We start from the raw sequence: 17,140 nt of genomic DNA, 5'->3' as shown, positions 1-17,140 counted from the left end.
TTCATTCTTCGACTCCGTGAGACAAGAACCAGCTCTCCCGCATCATCTTGACTCCCATAATTAAAAATGCTCTGATAATTTTGAAATTATCTTCATACACTCCCTTTCTCAATAATTTTATTTATTTACTTTTTAAAAAGATTTTATTTATTTGACAGACACGGCGAGAGAGGGAACACAAGCAGGGGGAGTGGGAGAGGGAGAAGCAGGCCTCCCGCGGAGCAGGGAGCCCGATGCAGGGCTTGATCCCAGAACCCTGGGATCACGACCTGAGCTGAAGGCAGCCGCTTAACGACTGAGCCACCCAGGCTCCACTCATTAATAATTTTAATCATTTATGTCTTACTTCTTAAAAGACCAACTTTTGGCATTATCGACCAAGATTATTTATTTTATCCATTTTATTTTTTATTTTACATTTTTTCTATTTACCTCGTATCTTGTTCTTTAAAAATTTTATTTTGTGGGATGCCTGGGTGGCCCAGTCGGTTAAGCATCTGCCTTTGGCTCAGGTCATGATCCCAGGGTCCTGGAATCAAGTCCCACATTGGGCTCCCTGCTCAGTGGGGAGTCTGCTTTTCCCCCTACTTGTGTTCTCTCTGACAAATAAATAAAATCTTATTAAAATATTATTTTATCTTTTTTCTAGCTTTTTGAATTGACTCACTACTTGTTCTCCATCTTTCTTGGTTTCAAATGAATGTATTTAAGGTTATAAAATTTCCTTTGAGAATCATTTTATCCCATGTTATGTCCTAGACTTTGACAGGCAATATTCCTATTACCCTTTTTTTCTTAAAATTTTAATAGTTTCAGCTTTTCTTTCCAAGTAACAAAGTGTGGATATGGTTTTGGAATTAATTTTCAGTTTTTTGGTTTTGTTTTACACTGTGGCACATGTATTTCTACTTTTTGTAATTTATTGATTTGTGTATGTGTGTGTTACCGAAGAGATCATTTTGTACATGTCCCATAGGTATTTGAAAACTGTGTGTTCTGTATTAGTATTAAGTTAAGGTTATTAATTATAATAGTATAATGGATATAGTATAAATATATGTATATAGAAATTATTAATAGTGTAAAATTAAGCTTATTATCATTCAACCATCTTTTTGTACGGTAAGGGTTTTTTCATTGCCAGCAACAGACTCTGACTCTAATTAGCTTGAACAAGAAATGTACTGGGAAGATGTGGAGAAACTCACTGAAATGATAAAAAGTTGAAGAGCCAGGTCTTGAAAAGGACAGCATCCAGAACAGTTCCGGGGGTCTCAGAAGCAAGAGGTAAAGAGGAAAGTGACCCGGGCGCCTGGGTGGCTCAGTTGGTTAAGATACTGCCTTCGGCTCAGGTCATGATCCTGGAGTCCCGGCATCGAGTCCCGCATCGGGCGCCCTGCTCGGCGAGGAGCCTGCTTCTCCCTCTGACCCTCCCCCCTCTCATGTACTCTCTCTCTCTCATTCTCGCTCCCTGAAATAAATAAATCTTAAAAAAAAAAAAAAAAAGGAAAGTGACTCTTCAGGATAACAATGACGGCAAGGAATCACGATACGAGGAACATGATACTGGATCTGTTCAGCCTTCTTCCCACCATGGTGCTTTGCTCTGTCAACCATGCAGTCTGTTTTAAGACTCCTTGTTTGTTTGGCAGTGGATGGTGCCCTGAATGAGGTGGTACTTTAGCATCGTGGGTGGAGTGGAACCGGAAAAACTCTTCTCTACCTGTTCCTTCCCTTGTGGTGGCTATAAATCCTCTGGCTCACTGCCCAGAGTCTGTGCTTTCATTTTCTCAGCTGGGAGAGAGTGTCCAGTATCAGTAATCCCATCCTAGAGAGCAATAGTCATCTGCTGGTGGGAGGAAATTGGGAATAACATTTTAGGGGTTTGGCAGGGCCGTGCTGGCCAAACTCACCTTTTGAGGTTCTCTCTTAGGCTTGTGCGGGGTTTTTAAATCTAGTGTACTGGCTTTAATAATCTGATCCCAAGTCTTCTGTATTATCAGGAAATTCCTACGGTCCTGGTTCGCTGCTAGTGCATTCTCCTGTCTTTCCAGCAGAGGTATCAATTTATTTTTATATTTCTTTCGTCATTTCAATAGGTTTTGGAGAAAGGAGTGGTAGAAAGTTGTGTTGTCAGACCTCTATAACCAGAAGTCTGAATTTTCCTCCTCGTCTTTCCTGTTTGTGTGTATGTGTGTGTGCACGTGTGTTGCATATGTGTGTGTTTAAGCTGAATGGACTCAGAAGTGCAGCTGCCTCACTTTACTTTGGAGTTCTGCACCCCACAGACAGCGACTTGGATCTCTTTCGGCCCTTTATTCTGGTAGTTTACCTTTGTATTTTTAAATAAAATGCTCATTCTCTTATTTGTTGATTTTTCAATTTTAGGCATTGTCTATTAATAACGACAATTTGGCTCTCTTCTCCACCCCTTTCCCCGCATCCTCTCAACATGGATGCATCAGATTTTAACAGTGTTAAACCAGCATTCAGTGTAGGCATTGTTATGACAATGTAAGTGTCCGTAGCTGAGCCGTGTAGAGTACTAGGATTCCATTTCTTTTCTTGTGAAAATTTTTATTTTTATTTTTTTGGAGTTAGTAATTGCTTAATTTGTTTATTTGCTTAATTTTGTTGGAGCTAGGTCTTACTGGCTCTTTTCTGCATAAGAAATGATCTGAATTTAAGCATATAATACTCATTTGGTTCTTGGGACAAATGAATATTATATGCTCATTTCTTTTTCATAATGGCTCTTGAGAGCTGATGGTGGGCATCTCTTGTCAACTCTGTTCAGTGACTTCGTGTTGGTAGCTTAAAATCAGCTATAATGGAAGTATTTATGCCATGAAAATCAACAAATGCTACAAATCATGGCGTTTTTCTTTCTTCTTTTCTCTTCAGAGAGACGGTTTACCAATACACCACTGAATGCACCCATCACTAATTTTTCTCTCAGAATTATCCTACAGAGTGATAAAATTCCTACCATGTAGTCAAACACATTGTATAATCTGCCTGTCAGGGTTTTTTGTTTTGTTTTGTTTTGAAGACATCTCTCCTGGAGCTTTCCTCTTCATGATCCAGTTCAGAATGGTTCCTTTCTCAGACTGATTCCCAGCTATCATCTTGGAGACTCTCATTACCTCTTGTCGGTGATCACCTGCCTCCTCAATTCCTCATCTTCCTCTTTGTTGGCTTACTCATTTTCGAGGACTGTATCCTCTAATGGCTTCCTGGAAAAAGGTTGCCTAGAAGATAAACATTTGGGGATCATCATGCCCCCAAATATTTTTTCTCCTGTCAACTTTGATACTTAGATAAAGTTGCATTTCTAGAGTTATTCTTCCACTGGAATCATTATCTTTCTTACAAGTAATCCCCTACATAATCATAATGCCATTTTCACACCCAGGGAAAATAAGCAATAATTCCTAATTCGACTAGAATGTAGCACATAGGGACGCCTGGGTGGCTCAGTCAGTTAAGCGTCTGCCTTTGGCTCAGGTCATGATCCCAGGGTCCTGGGATCGAGTCCCACATCGGGCTCTCTGTGGGGAGCCTGCTTCTGCCCACTTCTCCCTCTGCCTGCCACTCCCCCGCTTGTGCTCATGCTCTCTCTCTGTCATGTCTGTCAAATTAAAAAAAAAAAAATCTTAAAAAAAAAAAGAATGTAGCACATATTTAAAGTTCCCCAGTTGTTTAGAGAAGTTTTTCCCAATTGTTTTCCTGATTTACAATGCTTTTGTTTTTGTTTTCAAACAAGCATCCAGTACTGCTTTTGATTGTTAAGTATCTTTAGTCTTTGTCTAGGACAATCTCCCCATCTTATTTTTTCTTATGACAATGAATTTTTGGAAACTCTAATAAGAGAATTGTTTTGCAGAATGTCCCACATTCTGGGTTATCTCTTGGTATCATTTAACTTGTGTGTTTACTATCCCCTTTATTTTCTATAAACTGGAAATAAAGCCTAGGGTTGCACCATCCAGTATGGTAGCCACTAACGTCAGGTGGTTGTTGTACACTTGAAATACGTGCGGCCAATGCAACTAAGAAGCTAAATTTTAATTTAATTTCACTGGAAATAATTTGAATTAAAATTTAAAATTCATGCGTAATTTCCTTATTGGAAAAATTTTAAGTGTGTTTGGAAAAACTTAGGTATGCAAATCTACTTTTTCTATGGTAAATTTTATGAAATCTTAATACAGATCAAATATTTCCAATGAAAATTTAGCATCTGAATTGAAATGTGCTTTAAGTGTAAAAACATGCACTGGAGTTTGAAGACTCACTACAAAAAAAAAGTAATACATTAATTTTTTATATTGATTACATGTTGAAATACTAATTTTTTTATATTGGGGCTAAATTAAGTATATTAAATAAATTTCACCTGTGGGTTTTTTGGTTTTGTTTTTACTTTATGTGGCTACTAGAAAATTTAATATTACACTCGTGGCTCACATTATATTCCTATTGACATGCATGGTCTAGTAGCCTGATAAAATTCAAGTTAAACATTTTTTTTAAGATTTTATTTTTTTATTTGACAGCGAGAGAGGGAACACAAGCAGGGGTAGTAGGAGAGGGAGAAGCAGGCTTCCCACTGAGCAGGGAGCCCGATGTGGGGCTCGATCCCAGGACCCTGGGATCATGACCTGAGCCTAAGGCAGACGCTGAATGACTGAGCCACTGAGGCGCCCCTCAAGTTAAACATTTTTGATAAGAATATTTCTAGATGATGTTGTGTATTTCAAATTGCATCACTTCAGGAGGCCTCTATGTCAGATGGTCCCACTATTAGTTATGCTAACTTTGGCCCCTGGTTAAGATGGAGACATTGTAAAGATTCACTTACCTTTTTGCAATTAAAAATCTATGCAAATATCCCCAAAATCTGTTCACCTAATGGTTTTGGCATTTTTTTTTTGTGATCCTGCCTTGAACTGATGATTACATTGGAGGTTGTCAAATGGTGGTTTTCTTATTTTGTCAGTCCATCTCTGTTTATTAGCTGGCTTTGGTCCTCCCCTTTAATAGATCTATATTGATATGACTTTAGGTATGTATGTATCTAATGTGTTACAATTAATTATAGTCATTCTTTTTACGCTCAGTACACTTCTGTGTACATTCCCTGCCCCAGACCTGTAATCAACCAGACCTGTCATCAACCGTTTCTTCAAAGAACTCTTGTTCTTTTAGTGGGGATTACATTGCTTCTTAAAGCCACTTGAGATGAATATTTTTTAAGCATAGGAAAAACATCAATGGCATTTTATTCAAGATCCTTACCTAATGCTTTGTACACACATGTTATTCCATCTATGTAGCTGATCACAGAATTTAAGCGTTACATCGCAAACCATTATTTTCCTCACTGCATGGTTAAACTGAATCTTGGATAGCCTTAGCTTTCACATCTTTGAAGTGAGGCTAAAACAGCCTCCTGCACCCATTCACACTAGTGTGTACAAGGATTGTCAGCTCTCCCAGGCCTCTGCGCCTCCTAGCATTATCATCTCCCCGCAAGTAACCCCCACACCATTTTTTAAAATTTCAGTCTTGTAACTCCCCAGTTTATTTGGAAACACTCTTTTCTGAAATATATTTATATGCATTTGAGATTAGTTATCTCAAAGGAAACAGAAGTTGCGCAAATTTTCCTATAAATTTATTAAACACTGATGAAAGTACTTATTAACTTACTGACATATTAATATTCAAGCACTTCAACATAATATAATTCCTTTTTCAATCTTTACAGTGATTTTTTCCCACCTAAGCCAACATGCATTTCCATTTGGTGTATGTGTGTATATGAAAACAGACCCACTCCTCAAAATAACCGTAAAATAAGCCAGCATGCAGTGTCCTTCTTTCTGTATATATTAAAATTTCAGAGGTACGGTGGTGCACATGGGAACAAATAAGCCAATTTCCTTATGAAATAAAATAAGCATATGAAATTTAAGAAGTATTAAGGTGTTAATGATCAATCCACTAAGTCTTTCTCTCTTTCCTGTCCTTTTAATAGACAACTGTGGTACTATGGGTTATGGGTGTATGAATTAAAACACTTCTAATCTAGATCGTGAGCTCCCGTGGATGGGGCTATTCACATATCTTTCTTATTCAATAAAAGGCCCTAATGTAAAAAGATGAGAAGTAATACAGGTGAATAGAAGGCATTTGTTCTTCATCAAATTATCTACATAAACGTCCTGAAGAGGTAGCATAGATTATTTGTGTCAGTGAGCTCAGAGGTTGACCTGAGCCTTGACAAGCTTTTATGTACTTCATTATGTTCTATTGTGCTGGTCTACTATTTTGTTTGGTCCACTATTTTTGTAATTGGGGCAAAGTGGGAGGTTCAACTGGCCGGAGAATACTTAATAATGTACTCCAGAAACTGTCTGCATCAAAGATTTTTATTTATTTTTCTGCCCAACACGGCAACTGATTTCCATCTACAGCTATCTTTTTAAGGTAAGAAACAGTAAGTCAACGGGAGAAACACCTGTGGCCTTGAGCTATGGAATGTGATTTCCCATTCACCCTGGGCCTGAGAAATGCTGAGCCTCACTGTGGGGTCGTCCAACCAGTGCTGGTCTTCAGCCATGAATGGGTGCAGCAGCATCTAATACACTGCCACATGCACAGTCTCAAAATCGGAGTCGTTCCCATAGCAGGGGTCTTCAATAATACGTTGTTTTTGTGGATCAGAGCTCCCAAGTAGTTCAGTTTTAGCTTGGTGGTCTTGAACTCGATTACTTTTTCTATTCCAGCCTTTCAGATTGCTCCATACATGCATAGTTAGTGTATAATTGAATGAGGCAAAGTCTTCTTTGATACAAAACATCCATGTGTAACAGATTGAAATGTAAAAACCAAAACAGAACTGATTCATCATAAATAATTTGAGAAGTACTGCTTCTGCTAGCCCAATTTTTCTTATATTTGTTTTGTGCCCATAAATCTCCTGGAAGTATCGTTAAAATGAAGATTTAATACCGTAGGTCTGTTGTGGGGCTCGAGATTCTGCATTTCTAGAAAGCTCCCAGCCAATGCTGATATGGCTGGTCTTGGGACCTCACTTTGAGTACACTCTGAGTACAATCTAAGACTGTAGATTCAACTTGGATTCGCATATGAAAGTGAGAATTCTCACATACGAAAGTGAGAATATTCAGAGCAGTATGTCTGTTAAAGCATAAATACCAAAAACAATCTAAATGTTCTTGAATGGGAGAATGGTTAAATTAATTGTGGTGAAGTCATCAAAAACATATACATCAGTGAAAACCAACTAGATTAAGGTCAATGTGGATGATTTATACAAACAATTTTAAACAAAATGTAAATTGCACAAAAATATGGAAAGCATTTATATAAAGCTTAAAATTATGCAAAATAATACCATATATGTAGGGATGCATATATATGTAGTAAAAATATAAAGATACACCTAGAAATGATAATACCAAATTCAGGCAAGTATTTCCACTTGTGGGGAGTAAGGGGTATGTCACCGAGGACAGGCAGCCAAGAAGATTCTAATCTATTTTATAGTTTACTCCCTAAGCTGGGTGATAAAGGTAAATGTTGTATTTTGTACCTTTGAATGGCTTTAAATATTTCATAATTACATTTAAGAAGCAATTTAAATTCATCCAATGTAAGTTTACCCAACTTAAAAACATTCATGAGGGAAATCTCCAATATATGCTATACTTCTCAAAGGTCTTGTGGGGTAAGGGCAGAGCAGAGAAATAGAAGAGCTCCTTTAAATTGGGAAAAGAGATCTGAAAGAGGAAAGAGGGTGGTTTTGAGAATTTTGGCTCCCCTCCCCCCAGATTTGTTTATGGCCAGTTACAGTCAAACTCGGATACTGAGCTGTTAATAAAGAATTCCTGTACCCTGTCGTTCCTGAGCATGGTTAATCCAGCACCCACCTATTACACAAGAGCTGACCGCCCTCCTTCAGGCACCACCAACTCCTGCGTAGATTACTGGCAACCCCCTGGTTGGCCTTTCTGCTTCCACTCCTGACCCTCAGATGGTCTTTCCCTCATGATGGCCAGGGTTATTCTTTCAAGACAAATCAGAAAAGTCATTTACGTACTCGCAACCATCATTGCCTGGCTCATCATGGTATCTAGAATGAAGTCCACAGTCCTTAGCACGACCTTCTCGGCTTCCATGAGCTGGCCTCTCCTACCACTCTGACCTCATGTACTGCTCTCCCCTCTTGATCCCACACTCAGGGGCCCCGGCCTCCATATTGTTTATCCAATGCACAGACATTCTTATTTCAAGGCCCCGAGTGCCCTTTCCCTGCCTGGATTTTCTCTTGGGTCTTTCCTTCCCACCATCCAGGTCTCTGCTCAAATGCACTTCCTGAAAGAGGCCTCCTCTGACCATCCCATGAAGGGGGCACTCCTCCGACATTGATCTCGCTCCCTTGAGCCACTTTATTGTTCTTCCTAGCCCTGATTGTCACAGACATTGCATTAGATCTCAGTTTATCGTCTGCCTCTGCTTAGGCTTGACTATAAGCTCTTGGAGAGCAGGGACTTAACTATTTCTTTTTTTCTAAGATTTTATTTATTTATTTGACAAAGTGATATAGAGAGCACAAGCAGGGGGGGAGCGGAAGGCAGAGGGAGAGGGAGAAGCAGGCTCCCTGGTGAGCAGGGAGCCTTATGTGGGACTCAATCCTAGGACCCTGGGATCATGATGAAGGCAGATGTTTAACTGACTGAGCCACCCAGGTGCCCGGGACTTAACTATTTCATTCTGTGCTTTATCTCCAGGGCTTGGGATGGTGCCTGGCACATAGTAGGTAGTCCATAAGTCTTTGTGGAATAAGCAGATGTATGAATCAGTGAATGAGTAAGCCAGGGACTTTTGATTACCTGCTGGGGCTGAGCTGGCCACATTTAATCTACTAATTGGCAAAACTCAGGAACAATCTTGACATATTTTATCACCAGTTTAGAAACCAATAGATACTTGATAAAACATATTGGTCATTGATTGTTCTTGGAACTTATGAAGTTATTAAATAGCCCCCTTTCCCAGCATACAGTTGAACAAGTTTGTATTAATAAGCAGGATTTATACATTCTCAGGAAAGTATTAACATTTTAGTGCTCACCATGCTCTAGGTACTTTGTATATGTTATGATTTCATTTATTATTCAGTGTGATCTTTCCCCCCCAGCAACTCTATGAGACAAATGTCATCATTTTGTACAGAAGAAATCTGATGTTCAGAGAGGTGAGCTGTTTGCTTAGAGTCGCAAAGTTGGTTCCACAATCCATGTAGCCTTACATTCGACATAAAGTTGTCTATTTTTTAAAAAGATTTATTTATCTATTTAAAAGAGAGACAGAGAGAGCAGGGGGTGGGGCAGAGGGAGAGGGAGAGAAAGAATCTCAAGCAGACTCCCCACTGAGCACGGAGGCCGATGTGGGGGCCTTGATCGCACAACCCTGAAACCATGACCTGAGCCAAAATCAAGAGTCTGATGCTTAACTGGACTGAACCACCCAGACGCCTCTACATACAGCTGTCTATTGCATGATCATGTGAAGGTTATTAGATGCATCACTGAATGTTAGTGCTGGGAGGAAACTGAATCCAGACTTTTCCCTGCACAGCCAGGATATTGACTGGATACTTGTCCACTCACCTCCTTACCAGGAGAACCCATCTGAAGGCTCATGGCCTCTTCTACCTGCCTCTCTGTTCCAAGTATGTACAGCCTTTCCTACAGTTCTTCGCAGATTCTGTATTTGTGAATTCATCTCCTCGCTAACTTTTATTTGTAATCCTCAAATAAGGTCCTGTGTCATTCACAGCCACACAGAGTGGTGAAAATTCTGAGTTGTTCAACATGCACGCTCCCAACCAAGGTGGAACAAGGTGGCCCTCTGCTTTCTTCCATTAGCTCAGATACTGTAAGCGACCCTTTCGTGGTCTCTCGAATGCCACGCTTTTTTGCATCATCGCTCTGCTTTCCGTGAGTGATTATGCTGTTTAAAGTGGCCCCCGAGTGCAGTGTGCGGTGCGATCCGGCATCCCTGAGCGCAAGAAAGCCGCGAGGTGCCTTGCGGAGGGAAAACGTGTTAGATACTCTTTGCTCAGGCGTGAGTTACGGGGCTGTTGCCCATGAGTTCAATGTTAATGAATCAACGATGTGAATTAAGTAAGGTGTCTTTAAACAGAAACACCCATAAAATACGGTTATGTATTGATTGGTTGACAAAAATGTCACCGCCAGAGGCTCACAGGAACCTAACCCCGTATTTTCCCTAGGAATTCGCTGTCGGCAGTGACTTTCCTGAACATAACTGTGGTGAATAATGAGAATCGACTGTATTTTTGTAACACACTGTAGAGCTGCATCTGGGCACAGAGGCTGGTAAGAGGGAGTGGTGTTAAAAACGAAGGAACAAATAAACCCCAACCCCAAAGAGAACTACTTAGCCGTAACTTAAAAGTATTTACAGTACTTTGTTGCTGGTAAACCTTAGTCAAATCTCTGTGCTTTAGTGAATGATCTGTCTAGAATGGGGAATGTAGAAACAGTATTGGTTTTTTTTTTTCTAACACAGGGAATTCTTTTTTTTTTTTTTTTTTTTTTTTTTTAGAGATTGCTGGGGAAGGGGTAGGTGGTAGGAGAGACAGAGGGAGAATCCTAAACAAGCTCCACGCCCAGGGGGGAGCTGGACTTGGGGCTCGATCTCATGACCCTGAGATCATGACCTGAGCCAGCATCAAGAATCAGACACTTAACCCACTGAGCCACCCAGGCGCCCCTAAAAACTGTTCTTGCTGTCAGTTTCTGATTGCATGCTCTAATTTTATTATCCTTATTTCTGACCTTTTCTGAGCGCAGCCGTACATTCTCATGGTTAAAATAGGAGATAACTGTAGTTCGGTGGAAAGAGCACTCAATTTGGAGTCAGAAATTCTGGGGATGAGTCAAAACTCAGATGCCTACTGGCTGTGTGATCTTAAGCAAATCTCTGACCTTTTCTGGCTCTCTTTTCTAATCTGAAAAAAGAAAGACAATAAATAGCCAATATTAGCTAGCTCACAATTCTTAGGTGTTCAAGGCCTTTTCCCTGAACCTTCATGACCCCGTGAGGGAGGCATCGATACTTCATTTTATGGGGGAGGAGAATGAAGCCCAGAGAGGTCAAGTGGCTGGCTCAAGATCACACAGCTGGAGAAAGCAGAGCTGGGTCTGGGAGCCTTCCCCACAGCCCCCACCTCGGTGGCGCTCACCAGCTGCCATCTCAAACAATGCTAGCTGCTGGGTGGCATACACTTACATATATAATACATAATCCATGTAAGATTATCACTATTTTTTTCACTAGGTTAGCATTTTGAATGTTAGTATTTCAAAAGGGAGTTTTCCCTTAAGATACATGGTTTTCAAAAAGTTTGTTGGAATCATTAAGTATGCTTTTATTCTTCCAGGGACCAACTTTTGGTGGGGGGACGGTCAAGACTCATATCTGATTTTAAATTGAAAGTGAATTGAAAAAGAGAATTTTAAGTGGACATTTTCTTTAGAGTGACCCTTTGGTGAACTTATCTTTTGCATTTAAAGATTTTATTTTTTATTTTAGAGAGACAGAGAGAGTGCAATTGGGGGGAGGAGCGGAGGGAGAGGGACAAGCAGACACCGAGCTGAGCATGGAGTCTGACGTGGGGCTTGACCCCACGACCCAGAGATCATGACCCAAGCTGAAACCAAGAGTCAGATGCTTAACCAACTGTGCCACCCCTATTTTTTGCATTTAGAGTAGGATTTTTGTGTTTGTATTTGGGGGTGATTTTTCAAAGGCACAGATGTGAAGTCATAAGTCTGAGAACTGTTTCGCTGGCAGCAATATAAACCGACTACGCTGTTAGAAGAAAGACCAAAGAAGAGGGCTAACAAGACAGCACACAATTCAGGAGCCACTGACCTCCTGTGCAAACTAACACATCAGCCCTTGGACGCGCCATCCCACCCTCAAAAAAAAAAAAAAAAAAGCTTGTCACTAAAGCAGAAACTAAAACTTTCTATGGTAGGTTTCACTCATTCATTGGCTTGCAGATGTTTTTCGATCATCTGCTATGGGCCTGGCCCTCCTCTAGGTCAAGGGCATGCAGCAGTGAGTGAGACGGATCCATCCTTCTCTTGGGAAGCTTACTTGCTGTGAAGGGAGGCGAGTAAAAGCAGGGGAAATGACTTGACCTGATGGTGAGTGCCATGAAATGCCACTGTTGGGCTGGGGCACTCTGTGTGTGTGTGTATGTGTGTCTGTCCGCCTCCAACACACACACCCTGTTCACGCAGGGGGAAGCAAGTTACCATGTTATAAATAGCCCTCTGGAGAAGCCCAGTGGAGAAAATGGTAGCCTCCGGCTGGGTCACCAGCCAACTAAAGTCTGCCCACCCAGGTCCTCATCCTGAAGATGACTATAACCCTCGAGAGGGACCTGCAGCCCGAGCCCCTCCTGGATTCCTGCCCCTCACAGGCCATGTGAGATGGTAGATATTTGGGGTTTGAAGCTGCTGAGTTTGGGGGTAATTTGTTCTGCAACAACAGATAAAAATTCTGGTGTTCAATCCTTCTATTCGTGTCCTTGGCCAACCTCCAACAACTGGGCAAATCTGAGCATCCTTCCTTTGTGAGCTCAGAACCAGACTGCCTGGTGCTGCTAAGAAACCCCATAGGAGTTTTCACGCTACCCAATGTCTTTTGGACCGTCCACACAACTCTACGACATTCTCCTAGGAAGTTCTCTCCTCTTCAAACATTCTTCCCTGTTGTGAAGCCTCGGACCCCTTCACCTCACTCGTGCCCCCTGTGGGTGCCCTCCCTGTCCAGCTGAAGGGGGACCACGCACCTCCTGCACCCTCACCCACCTCCCCTTTTCTTCTGTGCCAAGGGGAGAGCTGTCCTCTCTTCATCTAAGCCTGGTTTCTTTGTTGGGAAGCTTCATTCCATCCCCTACCTTCTCAGGCTCCTTCCTCAACCAACTTCTCCTTATCCACTGGCTCAGCCCTATCAGGATCTAAGCAAACTCCAATCTACCTCCTCTGAAAAAGAAAAATCCTCTTCCAGCCCCGCATCCTTCTCTTGCCTACTTCTGGTCTCCTCTGCCAGGCAGCAAGATGCTTTCAAGTTGTCTGTTGTTCACACTGAGCAGCTTTATGGCCGAAACTTCAGTTACTGTTTCGTCCATTCAGTCTGGCTTTTAGCTGGACGAGGAGATTGAGCCCCACAACAAGCTCTGGCTTCTGCCCTCATGGAAGCTATTTATGCAGAGGTTATTCATGATCTCCATGATGATAAATCTAGAGGCTCCTTTTAATTAAATTAATTAATTTTACAGATTTATTTATTTATTAGAGAGAGAGAGAGAGCATGAGCAGGAGGGGCAGAGGGAAGAGAGACTCTCAAACACACTTGATGTGGGGCTCAATCTCATGACCCTGAGATCATGACCTGAGCCGAAACCAAGAGCTGGATGCTTAACTGATTGTGCCACTCAGGTGCCCCAGAGGCTCCTTTTTATCATGGGAAAATAAAAACTTTGTGATGGGAAGTTTCAAACACATGCCCAAGTAGAGAGAACAGTGCAGTAAATCTCCATGTGCTCAGCACCCAGCTCCCACAATTAGCAGCTCATGCTCAGGTCCCCGCTGCCTCCCACCCCACCCCAGGATTATGTTGAAGGAAATATCAGATAGCATATCTTCTGTCCCCAAATATTCAGTACATATTTAAAAAATATAAGAACTCTCAAAGACCATTTTCATGTCTTCACCTTGACCATCCAACGACATCTAACATTGTGGTTTATTCCTCCGTAAACTTTTTTTTTTTTTTACTGAGGTATAGTTGACACACAATTACATTAATTTCAGGTGTACAACATAGTGATTTGGCAAGTCTGTACATTGTGCTGTGCTTGCCTCAGGTGTAGCTGCCATCTCTCCCCAGATGCTGCTATTACAATCCATTGAGTGTCCTCCCTTTTTTTTTCTTCAAATTTTTATTTAAATTCTTATCCGTTAACATATAGTGTAATATTGGTTTCAGGAGTAGAACTTAGTGATTCATCACTCTCATATAACACCCAGCGCTTGTCCCAAGTGCCCTCCTTAATCCCCATTGCCCATCTAACCCATCCCCTACCCACCTCCCTCCATCAACCCTCAATTTGTTCTCTATAGTTAAGGGTCTTATGGTTTGCTTTCCTCTCTTTCTTTTCCTTTCCTCTGTGTTCATCTGTTTTGTTTCTTAAATTCCACATATGAGTGTACAATATTTGTCTTTCTCTGACTGACTTATTTCAGTTAACATAATACCCTCTTAGTTCCATCCACGTTGTTGCAAATGGCAAGATTTCATTTTTTTATGGCTGAGAAATATTCCATTGTCTATATATACCACATCTCTTTATCCATTCAGCAGTCTATAGACACTTGGACGGCTTCCGTAATTTGGCTGTTGTGGACATTGCTGCTATAAACATTGGGGTGCATGAATCAGAATGTTTGTATCCTTTGGGTAAATACCTAGTAGTGCAATTACTGGGTGTTTTGTCCTCCCTAAACCTTGATGATACTATGCTTTCTTACTCTTCTTGGTTGCTCTCTGGCCTCCACTTTGAGATTTTCTTTGTTGGCCTTCCCCCCCAACCCCATCCCCTTGCTTTCCTTGGGTCTTCTCCCTGGTACTGATGCCACGTCACACACTGCCCAGCAAGCTGGGCACTCGCCAGGCTGCACTCAGCATGTGCTCCCTGGAGCAGACCCTCCTCTCCTCTGAGTTTCAGGCTGTCTCCAGCTCCTTGCCTGACAACTCCCCCTAATCTCTCCCTCGGACTTCCGCAGCATGGCTTTTGGAACTAAGCTCACCATTTTTCCCTCCTCTCTGTGGTGATCTCCCTCGTTAAGAGGCACCACACCCACGCAGGTGCTCAGTCCAGAAACCCAGGAACTCTCTTTCCCCTCTCCCCCTTATTTCCTCCCATCCCTACCCTGTAGCCCATCATCCCATAAATCTAATATCTACTTGCTTCCTCCCCGACCTTCCTGATCGCCAGCAGAGTTACTATGATATTCTGGCTGGATTCCCAGATTCTTGTAGTTTCCTAACTGGTTTTCTGGCTTCCACTCCAGCCCCAGCCCCACCCTACCCCATGTGCAGCCATGACATTTAAAATCCTACCCCGTAATCTACCACATCACAGCCTTTCAGTGACTCTTACTGTTTTTAAGGTAAAGACCAAAATCCTTGACAAGGTTCAGGAGTCCCTCACCTCCTGGCTCCTGGCTCTCTAGTCTCAGCCAGTGTGGATCCCCAGCTCTCTAGTTATTGCCAAGGTTTTACAAGTATTTTCTGTAGTTTATTGAAAAAGCTGGATTTAGGGGGCACCTGGGTGGCCCAGTAGGTTAAGCCTCCAATTCTTGATTTCATTTCAGGCCATGATCTCAGGGTCATAAGATCAAGCCCCAAGGCGGGCTCTGCACTGGGTGTGAAGCCTGCTTAAGATTCTCTGTCTCCCCCTCCCTCTGTCCCTCCCCACCCCCCCCACTGCTCACATATGCAAGCTCGCTCTCTCAAAAGAAAGAAAGAAAGAAAAGAAAAAGCTGGATTTAGTAAGTAAGTATAATATTTAATAATTTTAGTAAATTTAATTTACTAATTTTAATAATTAAAAGAAATTTTAATTGCTAAGTTTACTCTGTGGACCCATTCTGCCTCTCTCTTGGATGAAATTAATATGTCCCATAGCTTTTTTGGTTTCTGTATCTGTCACCTGAATATTTAAAGTCCCATTAAGAGTTAGACTGACCATCATGGGATGGAGCCCTGCACTGGGCTCTGCACTGGGTGTGGAGCCTGCTCAAGAGTTTCTCTCTCCCTCTGTCTCTCCCCCCACCTCTCTCTTAAAAAAAAAAAAATTGGGCGCCTGGGTGGCTCAGTCATTAAGCGTCTGCCTTTGGCTCAGGTCATGATCCCAGGGTCCTGGGATCGAGCCCTGCACTGGGCTCCCTGCTCCGCGGGAAGCCTGCTTCTCCCTCTCCCACTCCCCCGCTTGTGTTCCCTCTCTCGCTGTGTCTCTCTCTGTCAAATAAATAAAAATCTTTAAAAAAAAAATTAAAGTTCCCTTCAGCTGATGGTTTTAGTAGCTATTGATGATTGTGGCCTAGACCCATTATTTAATTAGTGGCTATCATTGCTTCTGGATTTATTAACTGGACTTATTCTCAAAGAAGACCTTCCTTTCATCGCCTGTTTGGTTACCTTGAAATACAAGCTGAATAGGAAGGCAGGATAAGTGCTTGACCCTTCCTTCATTTACCAACTTTCAGGAAAGTGTGTTGGTACTTTAATAACCTCAAAGACAAGCAATGCAGGCTTTTTCTGGTGGTGGTGGGTGTCGGGTGGGGGGAGTATGATCACTGTCACGAATGCTTGGATTTTTATAATTTTGTTGTTTTTAATCCACTGAATCATTAGTCTTTTTGGCATTCAAATTGTCCCATTTTTGGCCTCATCAAGTTGGATCCTGTATCTTTTTTTTTTAATTTTAAAGATTTTATTTATTTGTCAGAGAGAGGGAGAAAGCACAAACAGGGGGAGGAGCAGGGAGAGGGAGAAGCAGACTCCCCACTGAGCAGGGAGCCCAATGTGGGGGCCGATCCCAGGACCCTGAGATCATGACCTGAGCCGAAGGCAGACGCTTAACCAACTGAGCCACCCAGGCGTCCTGATGGAGATATTTTTATTACTACTTTTCAGACGAAGAAACTGATTCTCAGAGAGGTCAAGTAACTGTCCAAAGTCACACTGTTAGGAAGTGAAAAGTCCAGAATTTAATCACAAGTGTGTCTTGTCTAAAACCCTGTATTTTTTTTCTATTCTGCCATGTTACCTGGTCAGTAATAACCCCATTAACATGTGTGATACTTCAGTCTAGAATTTGTTCTGCCCTACTTCAGGAGAGGGTTAGTGTGTTTATTTTCTACGTCTTAAGACTACATCTGGCATGTTCTAGCAGCTTTCTTGGTAACGGCCCAAACTGGAACCAGCCCAAGTGCTCATC

The sequence above is a fragment of the Zalophus californianus genome, chromosome 10 (assembly GCF_009762305.2).
Source record: "Zalophus californianus isolate mZalCal1 chromosome 10, mZalCal1.pri.v2, whole genome shotgun sequence".
Taxonomy (NCBI): Eukaryota; Metazoa; Chordata; class Mammalia; order Carnivora; family Otariidae; genus Zalophus; species Zalophus californianus.
This window is presented reverse-complemented; position numbering follows the sequence as displayed.